Here is an 8,141-nt window from a genome sequence, read left to right on the forward strand (position 1 = left end):
GGTAGATGTGTCAGTCAGCACAGTGTCCAGAGCATGGAGCAGATACCAGGAGACAGGCCAGTATACCAGAAAATGTGTAGGTGGCCATAGGAGGGCAACAACCCAGCAGCAGGACTGCTACCTCCTCTTTTGTGCAAGGAAGAACAGGAGGAACAGTGCCAGAGCCCTGCAAAATGACCTCCAACAGGCCACTAACATCCATGTGTCTGCTTAAACTGTAAGAAACAGACTCCATGACTGTGGTATGAGGGCCCGACGTCCACAAGTAGGTGTTGTCCTTACATCCTAACACTGTGCAGGGCAATTGCCATTTGCCAGAGAACACCAAGATTGGTAGATTCGATATTGGTGCCCTGTGCTCTTCACGAATGAGAGCAGGTTCACACTGAGTACTGTACATGTGACAGGCATGACCAGGGTTGGACTGGACTACCTTGGGCCCACCAGAGAAAAATCATTGTTGGGGCCCACCATGCTGTTATGTAAAAATACCACACAGGATAGATCCTATATACTACACCACACAAGAGAACTGACAGATCCTCTATATACTACACCACACAGGAAAGGAAAGCTGATAGATCCTCTATATACTACACCACATCGGAGAGCTGACAGATCCTCTTTATAATACACCGCACAATAGAGCTGACAGATCCTCTAGATACTACACCACACAGGACACATCCTCTATATACTACACCACACAGGAAAAGAAAGCTGACAGATCCTCTATATATACTACACCACACAGGAGAGCTGACAGATCCTCTATATACTACACCACACAGAAGAGCTGACAGATCCTCTATATACTACACCACATAGGAGAGCTGACAGATCCTCTGTATACTACACCACACAGTAGAGCTGACAGATCCTCTATATACTACACCACACAGAAGAGCTGACAGATCCTCTATATACTACACCACATAGGAGAGCTGACAGATCCTCTATATAATACACCACATAGGAGAGCTGACAGATCCTCGGTATACTACACCACACAGGAGAGCTGACAGATCCTCTATATACTACACCACACCGGAGAGCTGACAGATCCTCTATATACTACACCACAAAGGACACATCCTCTATAAACTACACCACACGGGACACATCCTCTATATACTACACCACACAGGAGAGCTGACAGATCCTCTATATACTACACCACACAGGAGAGCTGACAGATCCTCTATATACTACACCACAAAGGACACATCCTCTATAAACTACACCACACGGGTCACATCCTCTATATACTACACCACACAGGAGAGCTGACAGATCCTCTATATACTACACCATACAGGAGAGCTAGCAGATCCTCTATATACTACACCACACAGGAGAGCTGACAGATCCTCTATATACTACACCACACAGGAGAGCTGACAGATCCTCTATATACTACACCACACAGGAGAGCTGACAAATTACCTATAAACTACACCACACGGAACACATCCTCTATATACTACACCACACGGGACACATCCTCTATATACTACACCACACAGGAAAAGAAAGCTGACAGATTCTCTATATACTACACCACACAGGAGAGCTGACAGATCCTCTATATACTACACCACACAGGAGAGCTGACACATCCTCTATATACTACACCACACAGGAGAGCTGACAGATGCTCTATATACTACACCACACAGGAGAGGTGACAGATCCTCTATATACTACACCACACAGGAGAGCTGACAGATCCTCTATATACTACACAACACAGGAGAGCTGACACATCCTCTATATACTACACCACACAGGAGAGCTGACGGATCCTCTATATACTACACCACACAGGAGAGCTGACGGATCCTCTATATACTGCACCACACAGAAGAGCCGACAGATCCTCTATATACTACACCACACAGGAGAGCTGACAGATCCTCTATATAGTACACCATACAGGAGAACTGACAGATCCCCTATATACTACACCACACAGGAGAACTGACAGATCCTCTACATACTACACCACACAGGAGAGGTGACAGATCCTCTATATACTACACCACACAGGAGACCTGACAGATCTTCTATATACTACACCACACAGAAGAGCTGACAGATCCTCTATATCAGGGTTCCCCAACTCCAGTCCTCAAGGCCCACCAACAGGTCATGTTTTCAGGATTTCCTTAGTATTACACAGGTGATAATTCCATCACCTGCACAGGCAATAATTCCATCACCTGTGCAATACTAAGGAAATCCTGAAAACATGACCTGTTGGTGGGCCTTGAGGACTGGAGTTGGGGAACCCTGCTCTATATACTACACCACACAGGAGAGCTGACAGATCCTCTATATACTACACCACACGGGAGAGGTGACAGATCCTCTATATACTACACCACACAGGAGACCTGACAGATCTTCTATATACTACACCACACAGAAGAGCTGACAGATCCTCTATATAGTACACCATACAGGAGAACTGACAGATCCCCTATATACTACACCACACAGGAGAGCTGACAGATCCTCTATATACTACACCACATAGGAGAGCTGACAGATCCTCTATATACTACATCACACAGGAGACCTGACAGATCTTCTATATACTACACCACACAGGAGAGCTGACAGATCCTCTATATACTACACCACACAGGAGACCTGACAGATCTTCTATATACTACACCACACAGGAGAGCTGACAGATCCTCTATATACTACACCACACAGGAGACCTGACAGATCTTCTATATACTACACCACACAGGACACATTCTCTAAATACTACACCACACAGGAGAGCTGACAGATCCTCTATATACTACACCACACAGGAGAGCTGACAGATCCTCTATATACTACACAACACAGGAGAGCTGACACATCCTCTATATACTACAACACACAGGAGATCTGACAGATCCTCTATATACTACACCACACAGGAGAGCGGACAGATCCTCCATATACTACACCACACAGGAGAGCGGACAGATCCTCTATATACTACACCACACAGGAGAGCTGACAGATCCTCTATATACTACAACACACAGGAGATCTGACAGATCCTCTATATACTACACCACACAGGAGAGCTGACAGATCCTCTATATACTACACCACACAGGAGAGCTGACAGATCCTCTATATACTACACCACACAGGAGAGCTGACACATCCTCTATATACTACACCACACAGGAGAGCTGACAGATCCTCTATATACTACACCACACAGGAGAGATGACAGATCCTCTATATACTACACCACACAGGAGAGCTGACACATCCTCTATATACTACACCACACAGGAAAGCAGACACATCCTCTATATACTACACCACACCGGAGAGCTGACAGATCCTCTATATACTACACCACACAGGAGAGATGACAGATCCTCTATATACTACACCACACAGGAGAGATGACAGATCCTCTATATACTACACCACACAGGAGAGCTGACACATCCTCTACATACTACACCACACAGGAAAGCAGACACATCCTCTATATACTACACCACACCGGAGAGCTGTCAGATCCTCTATATACTACACCACACAGGAGAGCTGACAGATACTCTATATACTACACCACACAGGAGAGCTAACACATCCTCTATATACTACACCACACAGGAGAGCTGACAGATCCTCTATATACTACACCACACAGTAGAGCTGACAGATCCTCTATATACTACACCACACAGGAGAGCTGACACATCCTCTATATACTACACCACACAGGAGAGCTGACAGATCCTCTATATACTACACCACACAGTAGAGCTGACAGATCTGACAGATCCTCTATATATTACACCACACAGGAGAGCTGACAGATCACCACACGGAACACATCCTCTATATACTACACCACACGGGACACATCCTCTATATACTACACCACACGGGACACATCCTCTATATACTACACAACACGGGACACATCCTCTATATACTAGACCACACGGGATAAATTCTCTATGTACTACACTACAAATCCTCTCTTGTACTACACCACATGGGACACATCCTCTATATACTACACCACACCACACGGGATACATCCATTATATACTGAAGCTGTATCATGGTTTATCTTTTGCGGGGCTAGACGATGTTTTTATTAGTACCATTTTGGGATGTGACTTTTTGATCGCTTGTTACAGCTTTTTTGTGTGGAATTCCAGCGACCAGAAAAAAGGAAATTTGGCGTTCTTTAATTTTTTCTGTTTACAGTGTTAACCGATTGGGTTAATTGTTTGTATATCTTGATAGATCTGACTTTTCTGAATGCGGCGATACCAAATATGTGTATTTTTTTTTTTTTAAATATCTTTATTTTCAGTGGGATAAAAGGGGGGTGATTTGAACTTTTAGGTATGTTTTTAAATTTTCACTGTTATTGTTAGCCCCCTTAGGGGCGTGCGATGCCTTGTGCTATTATATACAGCGATGCCACAGCATCGCTGAATATAACAGAAATCACGGTCACCTATGAAGCCCGGCGATAGGCATAGGTCACCAGCTGACCCCCAGCTGTCATGACAACCCTTTGGCGACCCGCAATCACAGCACGGAGGCCTTGATGGGCGAGAGAATGATGAGCACGCATGTCGGCATGTGTTAAATGCCGCTGTCAGTGATTGACAGTGGCATTTAATATGCGCCATACATGCAAGGCGGATGTCGTGAAGAGGTGAAATACCTGTGAGCCTCCTTCCTCACTGTGTCACCTAGTTTCCTGTGGGCCCCCTCACCCACTGTTTGACCTCTAATTTCCTGTGGGCCTACTCAGAGTGTGTAAGGGGACCCACAGTAAAATACAGGTGATTGACACAATGGGAGAAGGGGGCCCACAGGAAATTAGAGGTGAAACAATAGGGGAGGGGGTACACAAGAAATTAGAAATTTACTGTGGGCCCCCTCCTCCCCTTTAAATTGCATGAGGGCCCCCTCAACTAACTGCCTCAGTGGCTGGAGAACTAGTCAAGCTGCAAGCATGATATATTTTATTTACTTACAGTCAGACACAGACACTCACAGTGAGACAAAACCAGAGGAATAAAGAGTATATATGGCATAAAAATAGAATTTTTTATTTGTAATTCAGTAAAATATATACTGCAGTAGGTGGTATCCCGGCAGAAAGAAGAGCCCCGACGCGCGTTCCGACGCTAAAGCTGCTGGCTTTATCAAGAGGCATAAGAAGCCAGCAGCTTTAGCGGCAAAACGCGCGTTGGGGCTCTTCTTTCTGCCGGGATACCACCTACTGCGGTCCCCTATATGTTCCCCCTTCACTTCTAGTGGTAAGTAAGACCCATTTGATTTATAGAATGTAGCATTGATGCACACTACTCTATGCTGTATATTTCAGTTTTGGGCGGGACTTATGAATACCACTGGGGAACCTATACTAAGGTGATGCAATGGCCTCTTAACACTTTGCTCTTTTTTCTATTCTGAATTAAATTTGGTGACCTAATACTTTATGATTGTTGAAATATATATTTTACTGAATTACAAATAAAAAATTCTATTTTTATGCCATATATGCTTATGTGAGTAGGCGTATGGGTGATAGGCACAATGTATTTACTAATGGCCTGTTAACCTGATCCTTGACATGAAGGCCGACTTCTGTTTACAGACACTCACAGTGCAGTCTTCAATGTCCCTCTGCTTCTCTATGCAATATACTTGGGCAGGACAGCTGAACAATCACAGCACAGCACCTTGTCTGAGCTGTACTGTGATGTCACACAAAGAAAACTAACGCTGCATTGCAGCCAATCAGCGTTAGACCACTGCTGTTTGTGGAAGAGGAGCAGGAAACAGGTGACTGCGCTCTGCCGATCAGCTGTTGCGGTGCATGCGTGTGTCCTCTCAGCCTCACACAGTTAACTGTGCCTGTGACTATTCTGGCTGCAGTGAGGGTCTACATGCATGTGTGGCGCCCCTGAGGGTTCGGTTGCCAGAGAGGTACTGCATCTCACCCAGAGGTGTGGTACCTCACTCTCAGGTAAGAAAGGAGTACAACCCATGAGCCTAACACCTGCATCCAACACTACACTAGTCCAGACCAGCTAGAAGGGCAAAATGTGTCGCGCTTCCTGCTGAACCCTGTCCCTGGCTGGAGTGGGGGGAACCAAAGTAGGGGGAACCATGTAGTGGGTGTGGGTGGAGGAAGTAAATCAGGGGAGCATAGGAGGAAGTGATATAAATAGAGAAGGCATCTGGAAAGACAGGTCAGTCAGACAAGGCAGTCTGAGAGGAGAAGTAGTGGGAGCAGGAGCTCTGCTCGGGAGGAGGGCCTTGCAGAGAGGCCCAAGACTGAGAAGGAGAGGAGGAAGGAGAGAGGAGCAGGAGAAAGGCTCCAGGAACGTGAAAGGGATCCCAGGGGTACGGGCAGTGCTGGAGGCCACCCGTACGACGGAATCTGCCAGGCGGTGGAGGGATCGAGCCGCAGAGGGGACCGGCCCCTAATCAGTGAGAATTACAAAGTTCAACTGGAAACCAGAGGCTTCTGTACTTTCAGGGTGCAGTTGCCACATCCGCACTCAAGTCGCCAAAAAGGTAACCACATAGGATCCAGGGAACTCCAGGTTGCCCAGAAAGATCCGAGGATACCGGCTTGGGACATTGTTTGGAGAGGCGCAGGGCAAGAAGGGTGAGGGCCAGCGCAGGAAGAGAAGGGCATATAGAACAGGGTCCTGTCAGGCACTCTTGAAACACCTGGGAGTTTGCTGAACCCCTGCCTGGTGAACGCAGCATGACGTGGGAGGTCGTAATCCGGAAAGTGCAACCTGAGGAACTTGACAACTGTGAGTAAACTCTGAAGACTGCACCCCACTGTCTCTGCGAAATTATTGCTGCGCCATCACCCCCTGCACCACACTGCACCCCGAGTGCTACTTCATAACAACAACATCTACACTGCCCTGGAGCTAAGCTCTACCTGTGGAGAGCTAAACCAACTTTGCTGCATTCACACCAGCTCCAGAGGACCTGCTCCGCAGCAGCGGCTCACTTTAGCCGCATACCACAGGTGGCGTCAAGAACTGTATATAAAAACTATAAATCCCCTGTAAATATCCCCTTTTGATTGACTGCCCTGGGTCACGGACAGGGTCACCCCCACTGTGACATCTCCCCTAGCAACGACCGGCCCGGCACCGAGTACCCCACCGCCCAGGGGGCGCGTCACATGCACCACTCTTCAATAGAAGCCGGTTGCTGCCGCTTCACATCACATTACTTGTGCAGTCTGCCCGCCGTTGCTGGCTATAAAATAAGGTGCGCACAATTATCATGCAGGGCAGGCACAATAGGAGGCAGAAGCTGGGGCTGGGGGCAGGCCCACCGGAGGATTCTCCAGTGTCCCGGTGCCCCAGTCCGACCCTGGGCATGCCAGATTCTGCAGACACCGTGGAGAACGTTCTGCTGCCTGCAACATCCTCCAGCATTACCGGTTTGGTAGTGGGTCAGTAATTGTGTGGGGAGGCATTTCTTTGGAAGGCCACACAGCCTTCCATGTGCTAGCCAGAGGTATCCTGACTGCCATTAGGCATCCGGGATAAGATGCTCAGACCCATATGTAAATGCAGTGGGCCCTGGATTCCTTCTGATTCATGACAATGCAAAGCCTCATGTGGCTGAAGTGTGTCAGCAGTACCTGCATGATGAAGGCATTGATCCTTTGGACTGGCCGGCCCGTTTCCCAGACCTGAATCCAATCGAGAACATCTGGGACATCATGTCTCGTTCCATCCACCAACGCCACGTTGCACCACAGACTGTCCAGGAGTTGACTGATGCTTTAGTCCAGGTCTGGGAGAAGATTCCTCAGGGGAACATCCGCCGCCTCATCAGGAGCATGCCCAGGAGTTGTAAGGAGGTCATACAGGCACGTGGAGGCCACACACACTACTGAGCATCATTTCCTTGTCTTGAGGCATTTCCACTGAAGTTGGATCAGCCTGTAATTTGATTTTCCACTTTGATTTTGAGTATCATTCCAAATCCAGACCTCCATGGTATATTAATTTTGATTTACATTGATCATTTTTATGTTTTATTGTTCTCAACGCATTCCACTATGTAATGAATAAAGATTTGTGACTGGAATATTT

Source organism: Phyllobates terribilis, unplaced genomic scaffold, assembly GCF_046119375.1.
Source record: "Phyllobates terribilis strain yellow unplaced genomic scaffold, ASM4611937v1 Scaffold_1__5_contigs__length_1240528914, whole genome shotgun sequence".
Lineage (NCBI taxonomy): Eukaryota > Metazoa > Chordata > Amphibia > Anura > Dendrobatidae > Phyllobates > Phyllobates terribilis.